At 35.8% G+C, this 15,139-nt stretch overlaps 1 pseudogene; it reads right to left on the reverse strand.

Moving 5' to 3' along the window:
* Positions 1 to 10,799: 10,799 nt before the first annotated feature.
* On the reverse strand, positions 10,800 to 13,562 carry LOC116635752 (annotated as a pseudogene).
* Positions 13,563 to 15,139: the final 1,577 nt, after the last annotated feature.

Raw genomic sequence — 15,139 nt, forward strand, 5'->3', positions numbered from 1 at the left:
TGGGTGGCTCAGTCAGTTAAGCATTTGCCTTTGGCTCAGGTCATGGTCTCAGGGTCCTGGGGCATCAGGCTCCCTGCTAAGCGGGGAGTCTCCTTCTCCTTCTCCCTCTGCCCCCCACCCCCGCTCTTGCTCTCTCTCTCTCTCGAATAAATAAGTAAAATCTTTATAAAAAATGAAAATTCTGCTATTTAAAATTGTAACATGATTTCAGGATAAATTTTTGTAAGAAAGTTTGTTGAATTTTGTTGCTTTAAAAAATAGAATTGTGAAAATCAAACAAAAAACACAACAAAGTGAATAGAACTGTGCTTTGTTTCTGTTTTATTGTTATACATTTTAATCTCCAGCTTTTGTATTTCATTACAATAAACTATATATGAAAAATAGTATAAGTGTGGCCAGAATAGGAAGTTTAAGCAATTAATAGGAAAGGAATTATTAATAATTGCTCCATTACCAAACTTCAATAAATCCTATTGCAAATAGATAAGGGGTAGAATAATAGATATTTAATTTTTATGTGAGAAATGTGGGTTGTTCTACAATTTCCAGAAAGTTCTCTCACTTTTCCTTAATGTATATTCTGAATCCTTTTGTATTGTGCAATGACAAGACATTACATAAGATGGCAGTAGGAGATTATAAATGTTCCTTCTCAGAGTGACACATTCCAACAAATCAGCTAGCCAAGTATAATAAACACAATTATATAATAGCTATTTTGGATTGCTAGATTTCTCACATATATTATTTTCCTTGACTATTCCCCTTTTTAATGGAAAGAAGAAAGCTTCTAATTTTGATTTCACATACATTTTTAAAGGAATCACACACAATGTTATATTTCAGTTTATTTTTCTCTAGCTTTCTGAAAACTAAAATTTTGCTTAATTTTGTGTAGCTATGGCTTAAGAGAGTAAATCAAGATTTCTTAGAATACTTTAGCATCTTAAAAAAATATAATTTTTTTATTGCCCACTGCAATCTTCATTAAAAGGGTATATTTCTAAGAATTAACCATTTCCTTATTGTTTCCCCCCCCCCCAAGGATTATTGGACTGGACTGTGTTTTAGAGTATATTGTTATTGTAAATCTTAGAAAATTAATCTGAGATGAACTAGGTTTTCTAGGATGTGGTTAGATGTGAGAGATCATCAATAAGCTTTATGTCCTTTGTTGCTTCCAAAAGGGATGAACGTATTGCTTTGTGCCTCTCTGCATTTGAGAAGCCCACACATGAAGATGACCCATAATGACTGTATGTTGATAAAGAGTGAAAAAAATTGGAGGGGAATTTTCTAATATTAAGCTTATATTATCTTTTCTGAAGTAACTTCTGTATTCTTTAACATCAGTCCATAAGTACCAGGGGACCATCTGAACATTCGAATGTGGACAATTATGCACATCTGTCAGCTAAGTTGAGAACTGAGACATCAAATATATTTGTATAAAATCTTTATATGGATTTGTTGTTATCCCCAGAGAACTGAGATCCATAATCCAATGAATAAGTTACTATGGGAGAAACACTTTATAGACGACCAATATGATCTTGTTTAATTATTACTTTTTAGTTGAAGGAAACTGCATTTCATTTTGCCTGTAGTACCTTTCTAGAATTCTAAAGGGCGTGACATTTATTCTAAAAACATAAACACTAAAAATTTGAGATTTGGTGGTTTTTTTTTTAAACTAATTTTCTTGGGATAAGGGGGCATAGCTTTTGTTTAATGATTTCATATATCTCAAACCCAATATTATGTTGATCCAAAAATGCAATTAAATATATATAAATCTATAGGAATATTACAAACTAGAAAACATTTTAATATAACTGGAAAAACTTTTAATAGACTTTATTTTTCTTAGAGTAGTTTTAGTTTCACAGCAAAATTGAGCAGAAAGTACAGTTTCTATTACCCCTGTCCTCAAACACACAACCTCCCCCACTATCAGTATCCTGTACCACAGTAGTATATTCGTTAGAATTGATGAAGCTGTATTGACTCATTGCAGTCACCCAAAGTCCATAGTTTACATCAGGATTCACTCTTCGTGATGTATGGCTTTTGTTCTTCTTCTATGGATTTTGACAAAAGTATAACATATTATAACATGTATCCACCATATATCCATTATAGTATCATGCAGAATAGTTTCGGTATCCTAAAAATCATCTGTGCTCTATTCATTCTACCCTCCTTCCCAACCTCTGGCAACCACTGATCTTTTCACTGTCTCCATAGTTTTTTGCCTTTTCCAGAATGTTATATAGTTGGAATTACACAGTTTGTAGCTTTTCCAGATTGGCTTCTCTCACTTAGTAATATGCATTTAAGTTTTCTCCATGTCTTTTAATGGCTTGATAGCTCATTTCTTTTTAGCAATGAATAATATTCCATTGTCTTGATGTACCACAGTTTGTTTTTCTATTCACCTGTTGAAGGACATCTTGGTTGCTTTTGAGTTTGGACAATTATAAATAAAGCTGCTATAAGCATTCATGTGCAGGTTTTCATATAGACATAAGTTTTTAACTCCTTTGAGTAAATACCAAGGAGTGTGATTGCTAGATCATATAGTAAGAGTATGTTTAATTTTTTAAGAAATCACCAAACTGTCTTTCAAAAAGTCTGTACAATTTTGCATTCCTACCAGCAATGAATAAGCAGAGTCCCTGTTGGTTGGCATCCTTGAGAGAATTTGGTGTTGTCAGTGTTCTGTTTTTTTACCATTCTAATAGGTATGTAGTGGTCAACCTGAACTTTGATACTTGCAAATTGGTAGATCTTAGAACATGTCAATCAGTTAGTATTACAAGCCATAATCTAAGATGAAATTATAGGATATGATTGCTATTATTATTTTAAATTTGAGTTATGAAATTTTTTGTTTCTTTCTGTCTGATCATTTAAACCTTATTAGTAACCAATTAAAAATATAATACAGAGTTTACTTTTACTCTTATCCATTACATGTTGTTTATTACTTCAAGTGTATATTTTGTGATCTTTTATTTTCCTGATCATTTAATGTTTCTTTATTATTTCATAGTGTTACAACAAAAATTTATTTTTAATTTAATATTATTATATTAACATTTTACTAGATTCTGTTAAAGAGTTAGCAGTAAGATATTCTTGATAAGAGTTTTTAAAATTTTTAATTTTTTAAAAGAAACTGCATTATTTCTACTTCTGGTCCTAGCTCCATAGTTTTTATATTCAGACCTCTGTTTTTTATATTCAGCATACCCACTATATACGAATCCTTACCCATACAGCCTCAATGAGCAACATGGTTCCACTCACAGTTCCCCAACAAGCTTCCATAATGACTTTCCTTCAGTATCATCTATAGTTCTTATCTGGGCCTCTTTTCATAGTGAGGGAATCTGTCATCTGCTGCCCATTACTTTAGGGTCTTAAACTGTTTCCCCAAATTCTAAAGTAATTCTCTAACATATAGACAGCTATCTGTAAGACTCAGTGTCTTAGTTAAGACAGTAAATAGTAGTAAACACTGTGAGGCTCTGGAATTCCTATTCAGTTCTGACCAATGACTAGAACCTTTTAGCAAGGTTCACAATTGATGTAATAAACTGTCATTTTGAGGTGGCAGTGTAGTGAGATTATGTGTGTGCCTTCCCAGGAAGTTGTCCCATCTACTGATTGTACAATTGAGAGAATTCTCATAGACACAAAAACTTCTTTCCTACTTTGGAATACCTTCTTTCCTGGGCTGCAGAGACATCATTGTCATGAAGTTCATTCTCAGGGAAGGTGAATGACCCCTCATCTCAGCCCTGATACCCTTCTTTTGTATAAAGTTGACCAAAAAAAAATAATGAGAACAAAAATATCGAAGCTGAGACCTGATGGAAACTGTAAAAAACACAAAACTAAAGAATGTAATTCTATACATCACTGGGGACTCAAGTTTTCTCTTATTGAGGGAAGATTCTGTGCTGACATGTGGGGAATAGTTTCTAGTTCTAGTTTCAGAGGGGGAAAAAGGATAAGACAATTATGTTTTACTGTGTAAGTTATGTAGAGAAAGAAATATAATATGAATCAAATTATTTAAAGAAAGAGTCTATGATCTTATAAAGCTGTCTTCAGGTAATCCTTGCTGTTGTGTATGGGGAGAGATAATCTTAGAAGCTTTCTGACTATTAGAAGAAGTTCTAATGATGATGACAGATGGCTAAAATTTTTTTAGCATCTGAAATCCAGTTCTCATTATTCTTATACTCTAATCTACCTTACAAGGTAGAGTATTTCCATTTTACAGAGGAGGAAACTGAGATTCAGAAGGTAAGTAACATGTCCAAGGTCACGTACATGCAGGGTCCAATGGAGGAGCTGAAATCTGAATCATTCCTGCTACACTAGGAATCAAATTTTGCTCAGAGAATGTTTAGGGAAAACATCAGGTCCTAGGTGAGTTAACATTTTTAGTATCTTCAATGCTTGTTGAAAGTTATACTTCTATCTTTTTTGTTTTCTTCTTCTAAGGATGAATGAGTAATGTGGCCAAGGGAGCAGAAGTGATTTTTCTAGGCATCTGACTGACTATAGAATGTCCTTTGGGATAAATTCAAAACTATGTTCCTTAAAAAGTGAGTAACTAATCTAAATCTATTTTATGCTCCAGAGTGATTCTGGAGTCCTTTTGTGGGGTCAGATAAGACATTCAAACTCAAAGTTAATGATAGGTCTTTCCAACTATAAATAAATATAATCATTTTCCAGACATTAAAAATAGTATGAGTGAGCTCTAGTTATCTCTACTTAAAAAACTGGTTCTGACACTCACCAGCTCTGTGACCTAGGGCAAATGATTTAATGATTCTAACCTTCAGTTCTTTGGTTTCATAATAGTATTGGGATTGGATAAATTAATCTAAGTAAAAGCACTCAGTGTGGTCCCTACCACGGAGTAAGTAAATATTAACTCAGATTATTATATTATTCAAAGATACAGCCAAAATGGCCTAGTTTCAGAGAACACAAGAGGCATATTCCATAGGAGCATATTTAAAAAGCAGCTTTTAGGGCACACCTTGAACTTTAAACAATGACAAGAGTACTAAAATAAGAATGAGAATATCCAGTTTAAAATGTGTTAGGGTAGGTGCTGGAGCTGATATGAAAGCGCTTGGTCTTTTGTGTTCTCTATAATAGTACTGTTGCAAAATGGCAGCACTTCAGTGAGAGAACAATGTCATACAAAATCAAATGAGCTATATGGTGGACTTGGGCATTATGTTAATATTAAGTAGTAAACTGGCCCATGATCAGTTGGCCTTTTAATCCCACAGGTGCTCTAGGCCCTTCAACATCAAAGTCCAGTTACATTCGATTATTGTTGATATAGAATATTCAGACTCATGGGGTTCCTGCCTTGTCAGTTAGAAAATGCTAAAGGAACAGCATGATCTTCATGCTGAGCTCAGTATGAGTAAATCACTGATACTCAACCGTTTCAGCAAACTAATTATGCTTTCATCTTTCTAGTCTTAAAAAGAACAATTTCTCAAAAAAAGAACAATTCCTCATACAACTGTGAAAAATCTAAAAATCAGTTTTTCAAGGTTTGAAACTCAAATTCAGCCAATGCTATCAACCTTGAAAATATGTGAAATGATGAATGTGGCATTTCCACAGTTTGCCTGGGAAGTAGGTAACATTAGGATGCCCCATCTGAAAAGGGCAATGATTATTTAGTGGTTTTGGAAAATGGCACATTGGGTGCTAAATGCCAAGTATGGATATGGATCCTGATGTGTGGAAAAGTTCCTTGATATGGATATGGATATGGATATGGATCCTGATGTGTGGGAAAGTTCCTTAGGCTTTTGGTACTGTGAAGAATTGGGGATACCTCTGCTTCCTTAATTTCCTACTAAGGAAACTTCAGTTTTCCTATGAGAGGGAACCAAGTTAGCAGTAATTTTGGTAACCATTTTATTGGGATCACAGGAACTCTTTCTGGGGACATTAGTCCTTAGAAGGTAGTTTCTGGTTACTTTGCTATACTTACCTCAGTGCGGTCATTACTTTGAGTTTCATCAAAGAAAAACCCAGTGTAATCAATAAACTTTAATTAAATTCAGCTGTCATATTTGGGTACCTGGCCTTGGAGGAGGAGGTGTTTCAGGCACAGATAGAAGCCTAAGGAAAAAATGTGGAGATTTGAAAGAACATTCTGTATTTGGGCAATGGCAAATTGGGTGCCAGAACCTTGGAGGGAGGCCAGAAAAGTCACTTCCAACCCAAAGGCCTTCTCAGCTGTGTGCACTTTTGCTATTCCTTTTTCTTCACAGTTTCTTCTTATAGGTTCTTTGCAGTTGGTAACTGAATTACTGTGGTTAACTCTGCCTTTGAGTGACAGCCTTGGCATGGCTGGAGCCATGTAAATCATGTCCACACCTGCCTTCTTGTTCCTGTATCTTTCTTTTTTTTCTTTTCTTTTTTAATTTAAAGATTTATTTTTATTTATTTTGGGGAGGGGGAGGGGCAGAGGGAGAGGGAGAGAGAGTCTTAAGCAGACTCCATGCTGAGTGTGAAGCCTGACATGGGGCTCGATCTCACGGCCCTGAAATCACGACCTGAGCTGAAACCAAGAGTCGGATGCTTAACCAACTGCACCACACAGGTGCCCCTATATCTTTCTTTTGCTCTTTTATCTGAGACTTTCTTGACTGAATACCACTTTTGTTCCTCAGATGGTTTGATTTCTTCTGGCTTGGCTCCTAATGCCCTTCTGTTTGTTCACTAATTTTTGATTGTTTATGTTTACACTGTATGGAATCTTTATCCCTGGCTTTCAGTCTTATCTGGACCAGATTCTGTCCCCACACTACCTGTACCTCTCACAGTGTTCTAGCCATATTCTTTCAGGCAGAACTAACTCCTCACATAGCTTTCTATTGACTTCAACTCCCTGTATCCTGTCTTGTAGTATAATTTCTCCCTTTCCCTTTCCCTTTCTTTTTTTCAAGATTGCTTTGGCTACTTGATGTCTTATGTGGTTCCATACAAATCTTAGGGTTGGTTTCCTATTTCTGTGAACATGCCTTTGGAATTTTGATAGAATTGCATTGAATTTGTAGTTTTGGGGAGTATGGACACATTAACAATATTAATTCTTACAGTCTTATTAACCTCATGCTTTGTGCTAGTATGTGTGGTTTGGCCCAACACACTAAATCATCCTGGTAGCCATCTATAATGATACCTAGATCCTCTAAAAAGCCCTCTCTCTGCCTCCCAGTTTCAGCCAGTAATGCTCAAAATGTCATTTTTTTTTTTTAAAGATTTTATTTATTTATTTGAGAGAGAGAGAATGAGAGAGAGCACATGAGAGGGGATAAGGTCAGAGGGCAAAGCAGACTCCCTGCCGAGCAGGGAGCCCGATGCGGAACTCGATCCAGGGTCTCCAGGATCATGACCTGAGCCGAAGGCAGTCGCTTAACCAACTGAGCCACCCAGGTGCCCTCAAAATGTCATTTTTATGCTGCCTTATGAACAGTTGCCTCATTGCATTGCAAAAATTTGCATACACAGCCACTACGGGGCTCTTGAGGCAGGAGTCACACACATCCTATCCATCTTTGGCCATCAATAACCATTAATTGTTTGAGTTGTCATATATGCTGAATTTTTATTATCTGAGAAGGCTCCTGCATGTCTCCCATGATCAGTTTTTGGTGCTCAGAGAATATGAATCAGTATAAACATTAGTATAAGGTACATTTGATAGAGTGATTCTGTTGGAAATCTTAGACACCGTATTCTATTAGCCATATGTAATTGGTATCTAACTTGTTGCTTATTTTAAACATCTTATTTCTGCTCTTCCTTTATTATTTTGAAAAGTAAAGAGTGAATCTCTACGTAAAATTAAAATATATGTCTTGGTTTAGGTTACATGAATGGAATAGGAATTTTCTGTCTATATACCATGATCATGTTTAAGTTCTCAAGTGACAAATGTGACAAGGATTCTCTAGAAGAGTGGGCTTCAAACTTTGTTGATTGCATACACGTCTGTAAAAAAAATTAAGCATATATCCCAATACATATACATTAATTTCTTTAATATTTTAATTTAGTTTAACTGTACTTATATAGATATTACTATGTTCAAGGCACTGAGCATAAATTTTAACTGTTTTTCTATAAATTTTAACTAATTTTTCTTCATAACAGCCCTATGAAATAGGTACTATTATTATCAGCACTTTCTGTAAAAAAACTGAGGCATAGGGAGATTAAATAAGTTGTCCATGTTAGTAGTAAGTAGCAGAATTTGGCAGTCTGGTTCCAGGTTCATGCTGTTAATCCACTAATCTGCCTTTATAATAAATATAAAATAACTGAAGAAAATAATGCTAACATATTTCATACATTACAAAAACCATATAAAAATTTAAAATAAGACAAAGATGAACAAAACAGTATTTTAAAATGTCAGGTTAATTGTAAGAGTTGCATGTTATCAATGACTAGTTATCACAATGAAGAATAGATGCATGAGAATATCCATAATTGAATAATTGTGAATATAAAAGAATAGTTAAATTGTTGTTTTCATAATTTTGAATTTTTGACCAATTCTTTGATCTAATTAGATCATCTTTGTTTTTATCTCATAATATGAGCAATGAGGAACGTATACCAGGAATAGAACTTTCCATGCTGCCATTTTGTTGTTCACTTACGGGCTTGCATCATTAGCATTATCTTCAATATGTGATGTCTTTGTCAGAATATTTTAAAGTAATTTGTTCTTCTTGTGAAGGTTAGTTTAGATAAACTTGACAATATAATCTGCAAATCCTCCTAAGTGGTCTCTTGTAAACTGCTATAAGGTGTAACCTACTGAAATCAGAGAATGAATGCATGAGGACACCACTATTTATTCTTCTGTGCCTGGATTATTTACTCCTTCTTCAGGATGTTTTGCTCACTATATGAGATATGAGTATTTTTCTTTACGTATCTCCAAAGGATTGTCTTGTGCTTCTCCTGGGGGTATGCACACCTCCTCTTAGTTAGAAACCCTTGAAATGCGGGGCACCTGGGTGGCTCAGTCGTTAAGCGTCTGCCTTCGGCTCAGGTCATGATCCCAGGGTCCTGGAATCGAGTCCCACATCAGGCTCCCTGCTCGGCGGGAAGCCTGCTTCTCCCTCTTCCACTCCCCCTGTTGTGTTCCTGCTCTCGCTATATCTCTGTCAAATAAATAAATAAAATCTTTAAAAAAAAAAAAAAGAAAGAAACCCTTGAAATGCAACTGAAGAAGTCACCTGAGTGTAAGGACTCAAATATGAAGTCTCCTGAACATAAGTATTCAAATATGAATAGAATATAAATATGAATACTATTACTGCTCAGAGAGGCAAAAGAGGGCTTGTAAACATGAAATACAATTGAGTTACCTTAGGATTTGGCCTACAAATAAAAATAGGTATTGTTAATCTACTAAAAAAGTGACAAAAATTTAGGTTGCACTAGCTCTTTCTGTTAAAATATTCCTATATAAATTTTCTTGTTAGCTAATTGCTTTACACTTATGTTTAATCCTTAATTTATATCTTTTGGTTGAGGCCTATAGGCACATTGTGGAGTTGTGGAGTTAACAAAATGGGACACACACCATTGTTTCTATCTTTACACTGCTGAGCTGGGATCTGCTACTTGATTCTATGCATTAATGAGCCATGAAATATTATTCTTCTGCTAATTTAACTCAGGGAGGCCATTGGGGATTTGTTTGAACAATTGAGAGGGGGAAGGAGTGCTTGGCTTACAAATTAGCTCACTGAAATACTCAGATTTTTCTTTAGGAAAAAAAATAACCCAATAGTCAAGAAAGTGGTGTGACAAAAAAACTACTTCACAGTTCAGAAAAATAATTTTCAGGTAACTATAATATTGTTTAGCCACTATTTAGAAACTTAAAAAAGACATCATGTTTTATAAAATAAAATGCTAATTTGTCTGTAAATTGCATAGTCTTTATAGTTTTCCCTTTCCAAGGAATCTGAGCCAAGAAATCTCACTTTAATAGTTCAATGTTTTTCACAGACCTAAGACTTTATTTTACCTTTTGTAGTTCAGGAAATTTAGTTCAAAGCAATTAGTAGGCCTGTCATTATCCAAATGTAAACATTTTCATATATGTTTGGATAAAACAATAATGAAAATATTAAATTTAAATTTAAATATAAGTAGATCAATAATTTTAAGAAAAACTCTCCCCTGAATCTGAAGTGTTATTATATCCTCTATAATGCAAAGATATTTTTGATAGATGTTGATCAATGCAGCATGAGTGGCATAACTGAATAAATGAAATTCACAAATTATACTGTTTTTGTAAAATGTATTCATCCTCTGCTTTTACTAAATTAAAAATTTTCATTTCCAAGCAAAGAGCAAGTGGCACAAATATTTTTTGAACATATAGTTTAAGACTGTTTCATTCATCCTCACATATTTTTTTTTTACACAGAAATTACTTTTATTATGTTAGAATATTCCTTAATGAGCTGGCAATTATTCATGTGAAGGAGAGTTCAGAAAACAGATTTATGGCTGTATTAGCCTTGATTAGAGATTTATGAATTATACGAAAAATACTATTGCTAGAGTAGGTTACTCTAGAAGTAGTAGTAGAGAAGGTCTAAGAGGCTGAGAACTTAGAAAATCTTCTCCCTGCTTGTCTGGCTGTTCCAGTTGGACCACAAGACTTAGGTACAAGGATGAACATATTTTCTCTGTTGAACTTAAAGCTTTACAACAGTTCAAATGCTCTTCCCTGCATGCATCAGCTCAAAGGCTTCATTAATTTGGTCAAAAGACAGATTATGAGTCACAAATTCATCAACTTTTATCTTTTTGGACACCAACTTTGGAACACTTTCCACACTCCTCCATCCTCCAAAGGCAGTGCCTTTCCACGTGTGACCTGTTACCAGCTGAAATGGGCGAGTGGCAATTTCTAGCAGCTACTCCAACTACAACGCTGGCACCCCAGCCTTTGTGGCAGGCCTGCAGCATTGCTCTCATGACTTTCATGTTACCAGTACACTCGAAGGAATAGTCCACTGCCCCCTCAGTCATTTCAATGAGCACTTCCTGGATGGGTGTACAGAAGTCCTGGGGGTTAATACATTCAGAGACTCCAAACTCCTTGGCCCTTGCCAATTTATCTTTATTGATATCCACACCAATGATCCGGGATGCACCAGCCACCTTACAGACCATGACATGATAGCCACCAATCCAACTCCTCCTAGGCCAAAGATGGCACAAGTAGAGCCAGGCTCCACCTTGGCAGTGTTCACAGCAGCACCATAACCAGTTGAAATGCCACAACCCAGAAGGCAGACTTTATCCAAAGGTGCTAAAGGATCAATTTTAGCAACAGAGATATCAGCCACAACCATATGTTCAGAAAACGTGATAAATGGTTTTCCACCCCCTCATTTTCAATCTGGAGGTGTCTTTGGGTCTAAAATGAGTCTCTTGCAGAGAACATATCGATGGGTCTTGCATTTTTATCCAATCTGATACCCTGTGTCTTTTGATTGGAGCATTTAGCCCATTTACATTCAGAATAACTATTGAAAGATATGAATTTAGTGTCATTGTATTACCTGTAAAGTCACTGTTTCTGTATATTGTCTCTGTTCCTTTCTGGTCTCTGTTACTTTTGTGCTCTTTCTTCGCTTACAGGATCCCTTTTAATATTTCTTGCAGGGCTGGTTTAGTGATCACAAATTCTTTTAGTTTCTGTTTGTCCTGGAAGCTTTTTATCTCTCCTTCTATTTTGAATGACATCCTTGCTGGATAAAGTATTCCTGGCTACATATTTTTCTCATTTAGCACCCTGATTATATCATGCCATCCTTTCTGGCCGGCCAGGCTTCTGTGGGTAGGTCTGCTGCCAGTCTAATATTTCTACCCTTGTAGGTTATGGACCTCTTGTCCTGAGCTGCTTTCAGGATTTTCTCTTTATCTCTGAGATTTGCAAGTTTCACTATTATATGTCAAGGTGTTGACCTATTTTTATTGATTCTGAGGGGGGTTCTCTGTGCCTCCTGGACTTGAATGCCTGCTCCCTTTCCCAGATTAGGAAAGTTCTCTGCTATAAATTGCTCCAGTATACTTTCTGCCCCCTCCTTCTTCTGGCATCCCAATTATTCTAATATTGTTTTGCTTTATGGTATCACTTATCTCTTAAATTCTCTTGTGATCCAGTAGTTGTTTCTCTCTCTTTTTCTCAGCTTCTTTATTCTCCATCATTTTCTCTTCTATATCACTAATTTTCTCTTCTGTCTCTATTATCCTAGCAGTTAGAGATTCCATTTTTGATTGCATCTCATTAATAGCCTTTTTGATTTTGACTTGATTAGATTTTAGTTCTTTTATTTCTCTAGAAAGGGATTCTCTAGTGTCTTCTATGCTTTCTTTCAAACCCGGGTTGTATCTTTATAATTGTTATTCTGAACTCTAGTTCTGACATCTTATTTATATCCATACTGATTGGGTCCCTGGCAGTAAATACTGTCTCTTGTTCTCTTTTTTGAGGTACTGTTTTCCATCTTGTCATTCTGTCCAGAGAAGAATAGATGAATGAGAGAACAAAATACTAAAATGGCAACAACAACCCCAGAGAAATATACACTAAACAAATCAGAAGAGACCTGAAACAAAACAAAACAAAACAAAACAAAAAAATTAAAAAAAGAAAGAATACAATCAGACAGGTGAACTGAACAATATACTGAATCCTGTGTGTATTTTGGTCTGTTAGAAAACTAGATCCCAAAATTGTAAAGAAGAAAAACTTATATATGTACAAAAATAAAATTAAATATAATGAATGGATAGCATGTAACTGTAAATATGAAAATTAAAAGACACACAAAAAGAGAAAGAACATAAACAGACAGGTGAACAGAACAGAGCAATACACTATATCACGAGTGTATTTTGGTCAGTTTGTTAGAAGAAAATACATCCTAAAATTGTAAAGAAAATAAACTTATATATGTACAAAAATAAAATTAAATACATTGAAAGGATAGAATGTAACTGTAAAGAAAATTAAAATAAGATTTTAACAAAAAAAAAAAAAAAAAGAAAAAATAAGAATGTGATCAGACAGGTGAAGAACAGAGCCATACACTAGATTCTGGGTGTATTTTGGTCTGTTTGTTAGAAGAAACTGTGTCCCAAAAGTGGAAAGAAAGAAAAGCTTATATATATACAAAAATAAAATTACATACAATGAAAGGATAGAGTGTAACTGTAAAAATGAAAAGAGTTAAAAAAAAGAGTTGATAAAATAAGAAATTAGTTGAAAAAAGAAAGAAAGAAATTAAAATTGAAAGACTAAGGAATTGTGGGGAAAAAAACATGAATTCTATATACTATTTTTCCCTAGCACTGGTATTTTGCAATTCTCTATGATCAGTAATCTTGGTCTTAGCCAGATGTTCTTGCTGATCTTCTGGGGCACGGGCTTGTACTGATTCTCCCATGTCTTTGCTCTGGGTAGAATTGCACCACCTTTGCCAGGGGCCAGGCTATGTAAGCTGCTCCAGATTGCTCTATGTGGCTTTTGTTCTCTGAAGGCTTTCCATGCCACTTTAGAGGATGAGAATGAAAATGGTGACCTCCCAATCTCCAGCTCCAGAGCAGGAAGCTCAGGGCTCCAGTCCTCAGTGGGCCCTCAGGAAAAAGCAGTCAATCACTTCTGTCTCCCTGGTCTCTGTCCGCACTCTGTGCTCACCCATCTGTGACCAAGGGTTTCTATCTCAGGCACACAAACCCATTTGGAGTCTCTAAAGCCTGGAAACTCCTGTTGTGTGCACCCACTCCGCACCTCCTGGGGGAGAGAGGGAGGGTCTTGTTCCAGTTCTGCCCCTTTCTGGGCCCTTGCTTGTAGAGTGGTTGACTGACCGTGTGGTGGTTCGAGGTTTATGGCCACCCCGAGCTAAAAGCCCACTCCTGGGCTCACTCATTGCAGCTGGCTTCCCCTCTCCAATGCCTGGGAACTCTGCTACACTCAGGGACCCCTGGTCTTCCTGTGACCCTGGGGATCCTAAGACCACACTGTCCCACCTAGGAATCTACCCTGCTTCACCGCCTGAGTGCCTTTCAGGCAGGGACGTCCCTCACTGGAGCAGAATTCTAAAAGTTCTGATTTTGTGCTCTGCTGCATATCGCTTTGTGGTGCTGGCTTATGGAGGCTCCCTCCCCCTGCAGTTTATCTTCCCATATATCGCCGTGGATTTACTTATCTGACCTCCTACCTTGCATAAAGTGGTCGCTTTTCTATTTGTAGAGTTGCAGCTGTTCTTTTCTTAGATCTCCAGTTGAGTTCCCAGGTGTTCAGAATGATTTGGTAGCTATCTAGCTGAATTCCTGAGACCAGATGAAACTAAGGTGTTGTACTCCTCCACCATCTTGGACTATCTCACCTTGTACATTTCTTTATACAATTCTTTTTTGATGAATTTCTCCCCTCCACTTGTTTCTGTTCCATCTTTATGTAACTTCTATTATTCAGATTTTAGATCTGATAGAATAATCCTCTAAGTCTCTTTTCTCAATTATTTTCCAATCCTTTGTCTCATTTTAATTTTTTTTTAGAGATTTCATTTACTGTCTTCTAGATATTTAATTGAATTTTTTTCTGACTCTAAAGTTTTAATTTCCAAGTGCTCTTTCTTATTTTGGGTCATTTCTTTTCACAATTTTTTTTTTTTTTGTGGATGCAATAATTTTTTTTAATCTTTCTGATAATATTAATAATACATTTTTCTCTTAAAAATTTCTACCTTATTCCTCCAGGTTTCTGTATTCCTGTCTGTTTCAATCTCTCTCTCTTTCAGTGTGGAGGCTTTTCTCAAATGTTTAGTGATCTGTTGCTGTCTGTTTATATTTAAGAGTATAGCAGTAAGGAACTCATTAGAAATGGCATGTGAGTAGGTGGGGCTGGGTGATTGAGTGGTGCTTTAGACTTTTCATGAAAGGATCCTTAAAAGTTAGTATCTGTAAGTCTTTGCATTGATTGGTTTCTCTAGAGAAAAATCCTCCAACCTGGTGCTCGGGA

Source organism: Phoca vitulina, unplaced genomic scaffold (genome assembly GCF_004348235.1).
Source record: "Phoca vitulina isolate PV1807 unplaced genomic scaffold, GSC_HSeal_1.0 scaffold11, whole genome shotgun sequence".
Taxonomy (NCBI): Eukaryota; Metazoa; Chordata; class Mammalia; order Carnivora; family Phocidae; genus Phoca; species Phoca vitulina.